This window comes from Sceloporus occidentalis, unplaced genomic scaffold, assembly GCF_023333645.1.
Source record: "Sceloporus occidentalis isolate IW3139 unplaced genomic scaffold, rSceOcc1.0.p SCAF_2, whole genome shotgun sequence".
Lineage (NCBI taxonomy): Eukaryota > Metazoa > Chordata > Lepidosauria > Squamata > Phrynosomatidae > Sceloporus > Sceloporus occidentalis.
This window is the reverse complement of record NW_028316982.1, coordinates 234006654-234020384: the sequence shown is the minus strand read 5'-3', so window position 1 is coordinate 234020384 and position 13731 is coordinate 234006654. Positions and strand designations below refer to the sequence as shown.

Genomic DNA, 13731 nt, shown 5'->3' with positions numbered 1-13731 from the left:
AGCAGGTAAGCTAATTTGCCCCCAACAGTTAGTAAATAAATAAATAAGTTAGTAAATAAATAAAAATAAATGTAATGAAGTATGTTTCAAGTGGAGTAACAGCTGATGTAAAAGATCAGATAGGCAAAAGTGAATTAATATTGAATTTGTGGCTATAAGAGTAATTGTTATTCATTTAAGCTTTAAAAGATATCTCTGCACATTAAAAATGGTGTGGGTGATAACAGTGCTACCTACATATTTTCATTCTACTAGTGAAAAACAAATTCTGTTACTCTTTTTATATTAACTTACATTAAATTAATGCATTTGTATATAAAATATCCTTGAACCTGTTGGGACTCATAATACTTTTTTAGATCCTGGGCATGCTGGGGCTTTTTGCCATGCTTCATGCCCAGTGTAGTGGGACATCTGGTCTATGGCAGCACATGTGGTGTGGTAATTTTAGAACCAGGATGATGTGAGTCCAGATTCCCACTCATCCATGAAGCTTGCCATGTAGCCCTATCCCAGTTGTTACCTCTCAGTTTGTAAGACATTCCAGGTCATTTGAAGAAAAAGCAAAATATAAATGGAATCAACAAATGCCCCTGTTTCTCCTTACTAAACATGGAAAGTAGGAAAAAGGGTCCCAATAATTTATCTATTTACACTTAACAGTACTTTTCAAAGTTTCATTTTCCTCAGAGTCACTAGACCACATTTTTGCAAACTCTTTTTTTTAAAGGAGAGAATGATATTAATTGGGTTGTATATTCTTTTTCTGCCAGTGCAGGCATGAAATAAATTTATTGAATACTCATTACTGTAGACCAGTAATCTGTGAGATTGTGTTTCATATCTTTTCAGTAGAAAATAAATGAAGTAAAAAAGCACTTCATGTAATTTTGTATGAGAAAACAACCCAGGATGGGATTTAAATTGTCTGGCACAGTTTCATAGGTTGAGTGATGCCAACTGAGTGCTTTTAGCTAGGTTTTTCTCTTCCCACCTGTTCCAAACAGCTGCTCCATGAGGCATAAACTACACTTGCAGAAGCTTTCCCCAGCATAGTTCAGTAACTGTCACCAGTATTGTTACACTCAAGAGTATACTGCAAGTATACATAAAATAAAGGAAGAATTTTGAAAATAAACTAATACTATTGCTGTATCTGTCACTGTATCAGCACATCTATTGTGCCATAAGGACTGAACTGCATGCTAGGGTATTGAAGGAACTGGTGGACATACAGAACAACTTGCCATAACTTTTTTAGAAGTCCTTTGAGAAGGGTTAGGTGTCAGAAGACTGGAGACAAGCAAATATTATTGCTCCTTTCAAAAAAAAGGTACTGAGCAGTTCTCATTAAGCTGGAATCTTGTTCCATGTTTGTTTGTTGAAGTCATCCCTTTTACTTTTTTACGGAAGACCTTGATTTTCTAAGAACCTGATTCTTTATTCATTCCTAGAAAAAATATTTCCATACCATTATCTCCTCCTGGAGCTAATTTTATTACTTTATTACTTCCCCATTAGTCTTGCTAAGAATGAACTTCCCATAAAAGTTGGTGAGGAGGGGGGAATCAGATTAACATTTCAATCATTTCCTATTTTTGCTTGGCATCATTATGTTTTGGTGCTGGAGTAATGAAATATATCATCTTTGGTTTTTTTAAAATATATTTTTAGGATCAGTTGTCATTTGTTGGCTCAAATGAAAACAGGAAGAGGAAGGAGGAGGGGGACGAGGAAGAGGATATAATCCTACCTTTTCCCCAGCTCAGGCCTCAAGGGAGCTTTCAACAGTTAAAACAAATATAGCTAAAATGGACAATGTGGAAAAGTTTAAAAATGTAATTAAACTATAAACAAATCAAAACCTCTTAAAAACATAAAGCATTTGTAAAGGAAAACAACAAATAGAAAATCCATCACATTATGCAGGCCTGTTCCTTTTCCAAGGTCTACTGAAATAAGGAAAAAAAAGTATCTGCCTGGCTGCAAAAAAAGATAGCAAGTTAGCAGAATAGGAATGTGAGGTTTTTATTTCTGAATGTAAGAGGGGATAATTTCTGCTGTGGATGGGATGAATGCTAGTAGAAAGGATCTATTGATATTGTCTGAATTAGAGCTAATGGCATGGAGGTATGTACCCTAAACAACTGAATGCTCGAAATAGAACTCTCTTTAACAGTTATATCCCCAGGTTGATCCTATACCTTCTGAAAGGGAATGCTCAAAGTGGCAGCCCACTCAGAGACATCCAGATGAATCACTGCAGAAGGACAGACCACAGAATTCAGAATGTGTCAGCTTATTTTCATGTGACCAAATTACTCAGCATAGTAAGAAGAACCAGTGTCTGCATCTCTGCCATTTAAAGTTGCCCATTGTGTGTTATTAATTTGGGGAATGTATACAAAACAGAGGGGGGAACAGTTGATTTTGATTTAGTTTTGTTTTTTTGAAAGATTCTTTCTTTTAGCTAAAAAAAATTCAAAGAATAGCTTGTTGTTTTTGTTAGCAGCCTCTACCCATGGCAACCCTATGAATGAGACATCTCCAAGACACCTTATCCTTAGCAGTTCTGCTCAGGTATTGCAGACTCAGGGATGTGGCTTTCTTGATTGAATCTGTCCACCTTTAATGCAGTCTTCCTTTTTTCCTAATGCTTTCTCCCTTATCAAGCATTATTGTCTTTTCTGGTGTGTCATGCCTTCTCATGATGTGGCCAGAGTATGCTAGCCTCAAGCTAGTCACCTTGGCTTCTAGGGAGAGTTCAAGCCTGATTTGCTCATTTGTCTGTTTTGCTCTAGGGCCCACTCATTTGCCATCCATGGTATCTGCAGTACTCTTCTTCAGTACCACATTTTAAATGACTTGATTTTTCTTTCTATCTGCTTTCTTCACAATGTCCAGCCATCCTCTGCAAATTGGCATGCAAAGCTGCTGACAATAATATTGAATAAAAAGTGGAATTGAAACAAAAATCAGTGTTATTCATTTTATTGAAAAGAGTAATGTGGTTTACTTGGAATCTCTGAAGAGTTGTTTTTATTAGTCTCTTCATGCTCTTTATACTTAACACACTTCACAATTTTCATTAGCAGTGTTTGACCATGGTCTGTCCTGTTTCACAGTTAATGCTTACACCTTTCCATAAGGTTGATAAAATACTGAGAACACATTTTAAATCATCTCCTGAGAATGTTGCTGTTAAAGATGCTGTTTTTGAAGTACTGAATATGTAGTACAGGTCACCATGGACAAACATATGTTTTACTCCCCCACTGGTACGACTTGTTCTTCATTGGTATTTGTCTTCAGTTCAAAATAAGTAATTTGGAATGAAAGTATGTTCGCTACATAAAACAGTCCTGTTGTCTGTACATGCATTTTAGAGAGACAGACAGACAGACAGACAGATAAATAGTAATAACTTTTGCAAAGAAGACTGTGAGTGATGGTGGTTCAGTTCCAACTCAAAATAGTCCAGTAGTCCATCTGGCCCAGTGTGAAGCCTACAGCAATTTAGCTGGAAATAAACTCCACTGAGATTATTCATTTTACTGGAGCAAACTCAATGGAAGATTTAAAAAACAAAATGTAGGACAATCTATGTCCTTTGCCCATTTATTTGGGAGTAAGCTCCACTGAATTTAAGTAGGACCTTTCAGTAGACTGTGCTGACAGAAGAAATGGAATATTTCATGTTTGTGTGGGAAAAAAAGGATTATCTGCTAGGAAAGCAGCCGTGATCTGCAAGCTATTAAGTTCATTAGCACACAAAATACACTCTATATTTGAACTCAAAAGTTTTATTGTTGGTATGTGCCTTCAAGACAACTCTGAGTTAGGATTTTCTGGCCAAGACTTATTCAGAGCGGGTTTGTCGTTGCCTTCCTCTGAGGTGTGTCTTGCCCAAGGTTACCCAATGGGTTTCCATGACTCACGTAGGATTTAAACTCTGGTCTCCCCAGGTCCTGGTGCAACACTCAAATCACAACATGCGGGCTTTCACAAGTTTAAAAGATAATTAATAGCAGTGATCAATACTAAGATGTTCTGTCTGTCTGCTGGCCAGCCCAGTTCTCTGGACACCTGCCAAGGTCTGCTGTTCTGCCAACACTTCCCCCAAAGCAAGCTTTTTACTTGGCATCCTGTAATGAACTGGTGTCTGCCTTGTGGTTTGTCTCTTCAATGTGTTTCTTGTTTCATTGTTAAGCAGATGTCTTGTAGCTAGATACAAGGAGGGAGGACTTTCCCCTCCAAATAGGTTTCTTCTCCACCCCCATGAAATTCTCATTTAATCCCCAACTTTTCAGAGTTGTGGAGAGTGAGACATTGAAAATAGTTCACACCAAGAATTCTGATGTTTGTCATGTTCACATTCCCTTGATTACTTTACCTGCCTTTTCTTTGGATGCCTCAACACTATTCCGCTATGTCTCCAAGTTACTGAAATCCTGGAAATTTAATACTGGATATTTAAAGACTGAAGGAGTATTTCATGAAAGCAAGGGAATTCTTGTTTTGTGGAGCAGTGCATAAATGTACTTTACTGTCTTGATGCCCAACCATGCAACCTTGGATACTGTGAAAAGACAAGTGCACTGCTACAGGAAGGACAGGAAATTTGAAGTTTTCAGATTTGTTACCTGTCTTCACCTTTTTTTATTTTAGCAAATCCAGACCAAAATGAAAATAGTTTCAAACCAGACCTTTGTGTTGTGGTGTTCTACTGTACCTTGTCATCTGTGTGGCTGATGCATGTAGTAACTGGCATAATCACTTGTGTTGTTGGTTTGTTTGCATTTCCTTTATCTTTGCTCTTAAGAAAGGGAAATTGAGGTTGCAGCCCTGTGCATATCTACTTTAGGAAGCTTCATGGTAGTCAGTGGAATATACTTCTTGGCAACCATGGATAGTATTGGGCTATGAGTAAAAATTGCAGGGAATACAGCATGCGAGATTTTAAAATGCTGCTGTAAGGATATAATCCAATTGTTCCTCCCCTCCCATTTTGGGATGGTGACTCTTTGGAAATTATGAAAAATGTAACCAGGTTCTAGTGAACTCAGAGGCCAGAAGGGCTTTACCTTTACTTTCCTTCCACAGAAGCCTTGCATGGTAAGTGGGAAATGACAGAAATAGTTCATTTTACAAGGTTTTCAAAGGGAGCTAAGGAAAATGTTTCTGGGATAAACATCCTTTCTGATCCTGGCCAGCATAACCCTGGGTTTACTATTTGCTCTTCTACATAGACTTTCCTCCCCATTAGTTTTCGTTTTGTTTTTGTCTTTTTCGATTGCATGCCAGCTCTTTCATTGATTCTGTGTAAGCTCCTCTGGGAGACTATTTAAAGCTGAGGAGCAGCACATAAATGCTATCAATCAGTCAGTGGGTTACACATTACCAAATAAAAATTCCATATATTTCCGTCAGCACCAGTAAGAACTAGCATGAGTTTTGTGAATGAAAGGAGAGCCAGGGAGCAAGCATTTATTTCATGCCTCTCAGGCAGCTGGGGCCCAGGGACAACATACAACAAATAAATAGGATCTTGACCACTCTGTAAATCTGACAGGTATCTAACCTGACTAGAATTATAATGTGTGAGGTGAAATACAGAATCATAAAAATGCTACCCTATTAAAAAAAGAGTAATGTGGATCTTTTGCATTTTATACTGCAATTTTATTAGCTATCAAAGCAACAATGTGTAAATGAGTAACTCTGCAAAGAAATAAAATGGCCAAAAGGCTCCATTTTCTTCTGCTGTGTCACGTTGCATTCATTGAGGCTTACTAGCCAAGCAGGAGTGAGATTACAACCCCAAAGGTGGTGTTATGTATCAACCACTGAGGAACTGTGCAAGCCAGCCATTTAGCAGTTTGGAACCTGTTCTTACTTTTTCAGAACAAATGATAGTTGTAAAACAGGAGAATCAACAGCTGAAGCAGCAGTGACCCGTTGGTCATGGGCTCTTCCTTCTTTGCCACATTTCCTCTCTCAGTAGTCTTTCAATAATTAATAATGGGGCCATTGTTTCTCCCAGTCATCTGCTGATGGTGCAGTGCCACCGTTCATTAGCAGCCTGGACCAAGCAGCATAATCCTGTGTAAGAATCTTTAGAATGTCTGAAAAGGTAAAACATTCTGAAGGTTAGCACAGGCAAGAGACGCAGACCAACTCTCTTTCTATCGCTGTCCCAGTTAATTCTCCAAGTTACAGAGCTTACAGTCACTTACTCTGAGCCTTCTCCATTTTTTTAAAAAAAATCTAGGAGACAAATCAAGCTTGCTGAACTGTTTTGATACCTATTTCATATTAATTGATTAATTCATATTAATTTTTGCTGCTGGGCCCTTAGTATCTGCTGCAGTTTGGTTCCAGGATCTCCTTTGGACACCAAAATCCATGGATACTTAAGTCCCATTCAATACAGTGGCCATGTAAAATTGACACACACACACACACACACACACACACACATTCAATCTGCGAGTGGTTGAATCTGTGGATTTAAAAATATAACAATTGTAAACTGCTCTGAGAACCTTTGTGGCTGAACAGCAGGGTATAAAAACTCCAAATAAATAAATAAAATTAAAAATCCATAGATACATAAGGCCAACTTTACTGCCATTCTCTTTTTTTTTCTGTTGTGCTTATGATAGAGTGTTATTGCTTCATATAGATTTTTTTTGCCATTTGTTATTGAAAGCCAACAAAACAATATTTAACCTTTAGAACAAATAACATTATAATGCTTCCGCAGCAATAATGGTACAAATTAGCAATGCTTATCAGTAGGAATTTTGTTCTTTGGTATTTCTTCACAGTGTATTTCAAGGTGGTGCAAAATGTTATTTCTTCAGCCTAAGAGATTTACAGCAGTCTTATCTATGTTCCTTCCTCTAAACTAGCTGAGATACCCAATATTAATTTCACTCTATCCAATGGGGAAAGGAATTAAGTGCACCATATAGACCAGGGGTAGGCAACCTGCGGCCCGCAGGCCGGATGCGGCCTGGCGAGGCCTTGGGACCGGCCCCAGCCCGGTCCTGCCGCCGATTGCCGCCGGGGCCTTTGGGGGGCAATTGTCTATAGAAGCCTCAGAAACATGCATTTATATTAACTTTTTTTAAAAAATCAGCAAATTTTTTTGGGTGTCCTCCATTTTTTTTAAAAAAGTGTCTTCCATTTGAAAATTTTGTCCTACATTTGTCCTGGTTTATTTATATATTTAACTTTTAAAAGAATTATTTGTTTATTTTTTGGCTTCGGCCCCCCAGTTGTCTGAGGGACAGCAACCCGGCCCCCGGCTCAAAAGGGTTGCCTCCCCCTGATATAGACAATGCAACAGGCAATGCAGTAGTCAGTTTACTTTCAGTTCAGGATCAATAGTCAATAAAGTCATTATATGTGTACAAGGACTCCTCTGCTTTGAATGGTGGGAGTTTCTACATGTGTGGAGCCAGGGTGCTGTAGTGGTTTGAGCACTGGACTATGACTCTGGAGATTAGGGTTCCAATCCTCGCTCGAGCATAAAAACTCACTAGGTGACCTGGAGCAAATCGCACTCTCTCAGCCTCATAGGATGGCAATGGCAACCCCCCCCCCCAAAGAAACCTGCCAAGAAAACCCTATGATAGGGTCGTCATAACTCAAAAATGACTTGGAGGCACACCACCACAATAAATATCTAATTGTCCCTTCTATATAAATATAAAAATAATTCATTTATGGGCTGAATTATAATACATTTACTCAAATTTAATGAAAATGTAATTTTAATGAATTATAGCTAATTTTAATCTACTTTACACATATTGAAGATTATTGTTATTGTTGTTGTGTGCCTTCAAGTCATTTTCAATTTATGGCAACCCTAAGACAAACCTATCATGGGGTTTTCTTGGCAAGTTTCTTCAGAGTGGGTTTGCCATTGCTATCCTCTGAGGCTAAGAGAGTGTGGCCTGCCCAAGGTCACCCAGTGGGTTTACATGGCCAAGCCTGGATTCAAATCCTGATCTCCAGAGTCATAGTCCAACACTCAAACTACTACACTACACTGGCTCTCTAATTTGTATGTACAGTATTTTAATTTTTGAAAAATCTTTAAAAAGCTCATCTGCCTCATAACAACAAAAAAGTGTGGCCCTCAAGCACACTGGAAATCTGAAGAATGTGCCCTCCATCCCATCTCCACAGCTCACTTGTGTTGTAAAAAATAACGAGATGAAAAGCATTTAACGTATTTGGGAAAGCACTTCAGGTATGTAAGATCAGATCTGCTGCACTTGTTAGAATTTAATCTGAATGGCTATATTCAGTAGACCACAGCCTCCCAACCTGAGGTGCCATTCAGGAGGTGCAACAAAGAGTGCTTTGTATCCTTTCATACAAGTCACAAGTCAACACTTATTTTATTCTGAATAAATTAGAATCTAACTGCTCAATTTAGATTTGCTTTTTTTGCACTGAGTTAAATGCTTTCTTTTTAAAAAGTTCAGTTGGTTCACCCACAGTATTGTATGTGGCTCTATATGTGGTTCATAAATTAGACTTCTTCATCTTGCCTTTGTAGGGGGTATGAACATTAATCAAATGGGTGGGGAAAAGGTTGGGAACTATGGAAGAAGATGCTTACAGGAAAGCCAAAAAAGTCAGAAGGTGAGAAAGGCAGGAAGATGATTCTAACAATGCACGGAGTGCACAAAAGAGTCTCTTGTCTTCTGTGAATCTGAACTTATGGCTGAAATCTGAACTTTTAGCTGAGATACCCAGTACTAATTGCACTATATTAAATGGGGAAAGCCTGGGTAGTGCAGTGGTTAAATGCTGGTACTGCAGCCACAAGGTTGTGAGTTTGATCCCAGGCAGGGCGCCAAGGTTGACTCAGCCTTTCATCCTTTCGTAGCTTGGTAAAATGAGCACCCACAGCTTGTTGGGGGCAATTGGCTTACAGATTGTAAATCGCTTAGGGAGTGCTAGTTCACCGATAAGCAGTATAGAAATGTACATGCTATTTCTATTGCTATAATTGCTTTAAGAACTGGGTTTGGGTAAACCTGTTACAGGGCACCAGGAAGCACCTTGCTGGATGAGATCTTGTCCAGCATTCAGTACCTAGAATGGTCAACCAGATGCCCATGAAATGCCCCCAAGCAGAACTAGAACTCAAAACAGTTATTTCTCTGGACAATATACTGGCTATAGACTCCCAAATATTTCCTTTTCCAAACTCTGGCAGGATATAAGAGCAACAGCCTTTTCCCTTTCATAATCCCAAGTGACTGGCATGCAGTGGCACACTTGGATGGAAACTACTGACCAAAGAGCTGTAATATTTTTCAACTGTATTTCCAGGCATTGCTTCCTCTTCAGTTTGTGATGTTTGGTTAGATGCTAAGAGATGTACTGGCTAGAGTCGACCGATGGATATTATACTTGCAAGGCTGGGTAGAGCTATCATCCAGGTTGTGTTAGAAGGAAGGAGGTAAAGGTTTTGGGACAGGTGAGCTATCTGAGGACATGCAATCATGCTGGGTGGAATAGGGCTTAGCCCTCTTATCTTGTAAAACTGCCTTAGATCATCAAAAGTTGAATACATACCAAACACTGATGACAACCTGGTCCAGAACAGTCTTCAATCAAGAAGCTTGTTTTTGAAGCAAGTTTGTCCATTGTACCTTCAGAAGTATACCACTGCTTTAGACTGTTGACAATGTTTGCTTCTTCTTTTGAGTTCAATAGTTTCTTCTTTGTGAGAATTACTAATAGTAAAATTTCACCAGTTGGGTCAGTATTTCCTGGGTTAATTCTGTGCACTTCACTTTTCTAAAGTGCTTGCTTTTCTTTTGAGTTTTACGTCTTGACCTCTCATGGGGTTTTCAGAGCACACACTGTTCACAGAAACCTTGCTTGTACTTCTGGTACTGTTCAGACTTTTGTAATAGGTTTTCTTACAAATTGCCCAAGCGTGTGGACTCCCCCAGAAGGTAGAAAGCATGGAAAGGACACCAATACATTCCCGGTCAAGCAACTTCATTGTTTTTCTCAGTGAGATGATGTGTGGGAGTGAAGGATGTTGCTAATTTTTGCTTAGATAAGAAGAGCAGGAAGCAAATACTTTACATCTCAGCCACAAAGTTATGGAAGATACTGGCTATGTAGGTTGGCTTGATGCATAGTGGGGGCTGTGCTCCATGGAGTTTCCTAGGTTCAGTGCCTTGATTGCAAAACTAACTTTAGAATCTGGTCCTTGGAAATTACTAATTTTCATGCTGGGTCTGGCTGTTTCTGTTTGCTGCAAGGCAGCAATTGGGTAACCTCTGTCTCTTCAGTGTTTTTTTGCTCCAACTTTCATCAGCTCCAGTCAACGTGGCCAGTACTAAAGGTGATGGGAGTTGTAGCCCCATCAGTATCTGAAGGGCCATAAATTGCCCATCTCTGTCCTACGAAGTGCTACTTTGGCTGAATGGAACAAGGACATGTCTAGAACTTAAGGTGCTGATTTTTGGTTCCACGCTGCTGCGCTGCTGTTCTTGTCGTTGCATGCCTTCAAGTCATTTCTGACTTATGATGACCATGGGGGTTTCTTGACAAGATTTGTTTGGGGGAGTTATCTTTCCCTTCATAACCTGAGAGAATATAACTTGCCCAGGGCCACCCACTGGGTTCTCATGGCCAATGCGGATTCAAACCCTGGTCTCCAGAGTTGTAGTATTGCTTAAACCTGTATGCCATGCTGGCTGTCACCCACAGCCAACAGATGGTAAAAACTCTAGTGAATCCAGTTTTAAAGTGCATCTGCTGTCAATATGATTCTAAGTGAGGATGAGATTTTCTGATTCATATAAGAGAAATTGCAGGACCAAATTCAAGTAGTTCTTTTTTTTAAAAGGGGGGGGGGCGTTCCTCAGTGATATATATTTGCTAGTGTCAGATTCCATCAATTTGGTGCTTCCGCTTCTTGGCCTGGCGATGATGGAAGGAAGACTGTCTGTGAGGTCCAGAGATACTGCTCCATGCTTCTTGGAGGAAGGGCCATTTACAATGCTAGTAGTTGCTAGTATGGGGTTTTTTTTAAAATGCTCTTGCATTGTTTGAAACTGATTTGAGAGTCCAGTCCTAAAGGAATCATTCATTGCCTTCTGTGTAAAATTTCTTTTGAAAGGCATTACTGTACTTAATGGGAACTGAACTGTTTCCTGTAACTGTACATGGGAAGAATATATGAATAGCAAACTTTTTTTCCCTTCATATAATCCTTGCTCTGACCTTTGATGTTTCTCAATATTTCTGATGGACTTTAGACAGTGCCAAAAAATCAGCTAGGTTTGAATGCAATGTCCTAGCTGAAGCACATCTCCTTTTCCAGAAGAGTTCTGCAGGTGGGAAGTATGTAATTTGTACTGCAATTTGAGGAACATCATGACCTCTCCTCAGCCAGCCCTGTGTCTATGGAATGTTTGTGTATAGCTCATTTTCTCTGAGTTTATTGAAGAGAGCCAAAGAGATGCGTAAATCATACCAAGATTGCAGAGAGATTACTTGTGAACCAGTAATGCTTGAATAGACTGAAAATAATTACATGAGAAAATAATTATACCCATGGTTTAACAGAGCAGTCTTCAAACTTTTGAGGCAAAGGACCAACTTCAAACTGCAGCCTGGATCACAGAAGCACCCTTTCCCACTTTCTGTTCCAGCTATATCTCTCTTTGAGTCAAAGTAACCAATACAGTGGACCTACCCATCTTGTCACATCATCCTCATCTCATGTAGAGTAGGCAATCTCATGTACGTCAGATGTTTTGGACTACAACGCCTGTAATCTTCAATTACTAGCAGTGCATGCTGGGTTTTATTAAGGGTGCTATTAATCAAAACATTTGGAGGGCATCACGTTGTCTATTGCTGTCTTGGGTGTTCCCTTTTCCCCACTTCATTTGATTAGCTGTTGGTTGGAGCATGTTCTGGGAGGAATCAGAAAGAGTTTGAATACAGGTCTATGCTATTGTTCTCACAGTGTCCCTCTCCCTTTTCCTCCTTTCTCTTAAAAATGAGACAAAAAGGAAAGGATGATCAGAATATAAACAACAGTTGAAGGAAGGCTAGTAGTTTAATACAGCAAGCACCTGACCTCCCTATAGATGCTGATCCATCACTATATTGCTTCATAATCAAAGTGCCAAAATATGAAAAAATGCATGGAGGCATATGGGGCAGATTTTAATCACACAGAGTCTGTGGGGTGGAAAAGTGGAGGGGAACCTATACTTCAAGACCAGTCAACATCAGTAGCTTTGAATGTAAGTGAAGCTTGAAACAATTGATTAGGAATGGGAGCCAAACCCGGACTGTAGTGGGCAAGTAGTTTCCCTCCATTGTCAAGGTCACAGCAAAGATGTGGGAAAGAAATGTCAATTAAAACTTCTCTCCCAAGATAAATTGCAGTTGCTAGGGCTGCATTTAAGCAGGACTTCTGCAGAGAAGGAAATGATTAATTGCTCCCATACATGCCCACTGTGATCTTGACCCAGACCCCACTCCTCCAGAGCAAAATTTTAAACACTGCTCTTGTGTTAAATGTTGTAAGGCCCTAAGTGCATCCAAGCAACTATAATCCATTTTGGAATAAGCCACTGTTTCCATACTGTGAAGTCAAATTTATTACAGCAAGTTCTGGATAAAATGTGTTGTGCTGCAGTACTTGTTTTCAATTGCCTACATGAATCATGGCTGGAAGATTTTCATTGTGAGCCTTTCACAAGGTAGGTGGATGGCTTTCTGATGTAGGAATAAGAATAATAAATCAGGAATTTGAGTAGTTTGAATCACAACCTCTACACATCATTTCCACATGAGGTAAGGCCTGACCATTCAACATCAGGAAATGTCCCCTTTCCCTTCTTAGCCAGTGAATGCTTCGCTAATGCTTACCATGTGAAACTGACATAGGGGTGAAACAGATGTGTCTAAATGCTACGCCCCGAAGCCAACTAGAAGCTGGCTTTACTGGGCCACCTGTTTCGGCCCTCACTCTCTTTTATGGCCTTTTCTCCAGAATCTTCAAAGAAAAAAGGGAAACAGAGAGACCTGTGCTGTTTTGAATTAGCAGTGCTATAGTTTATATTTTCTGCTGCAGGGAAACCTTAGAACTGTGTTGCCAGTTTTCTTCCATATACAAGAGGCTGAACATCTTCATGTTCACCTGTAACTACTAGAATGACTTCAGAGTTGCTAGATGTAAATAGGAGGCTTAGGTGAGATATCCATATATACTGCAACTACAAGAAAGCCCAGTTCAAAGGGTAGCTGGGCCTGAGGTCATCATCTCCAGCATTATGTTTTATTTCTGAGGGTCAAACTCAGAATTTAGGCCCCACTTCCACCACTTTCAAATCCAAACCAGAAGCCCATTAGTATTCGCATAATAGGTTCACAGTTACCTATTTCTTCCTTTTGCTCTTCTTTCTGCATGAAGCAAACTAAACTGGGCAAGGGAATGGAGGGAACCAGTTTACAAAGAGGCTGAGTAGTGATGCATGTTTGGTAAGACCTATCAGCATGCTCAGGAATATCCATTGTCAAAGGGAATGGTAGAACCCATGTATTCTAGCAGTATTGGGCACACCTGAGCATGCTTTAAGGAGGTTTATCAGCTTTTCGCCATTACCACCCATTGGTTTCCTCACACCTCCAACCTGTCTTTTGCAAAAGTAAATTTGGAAA

The 13731-nt window shown here is 39.6% G+C and overlaps 1 protein-coding gene across 1 annotated transcript in view; it reads left to right on the top strand.

Annotated features, from left to right (window-relative positions):
* The window catches only part of NME7 (NME/NM23 family member 7), a 112356-nt gene that overhangs the window by 98168 nt on the left and 457 nt on the right, over positions 1–13731 (top strand). The window lies entirely within an intron of this gene.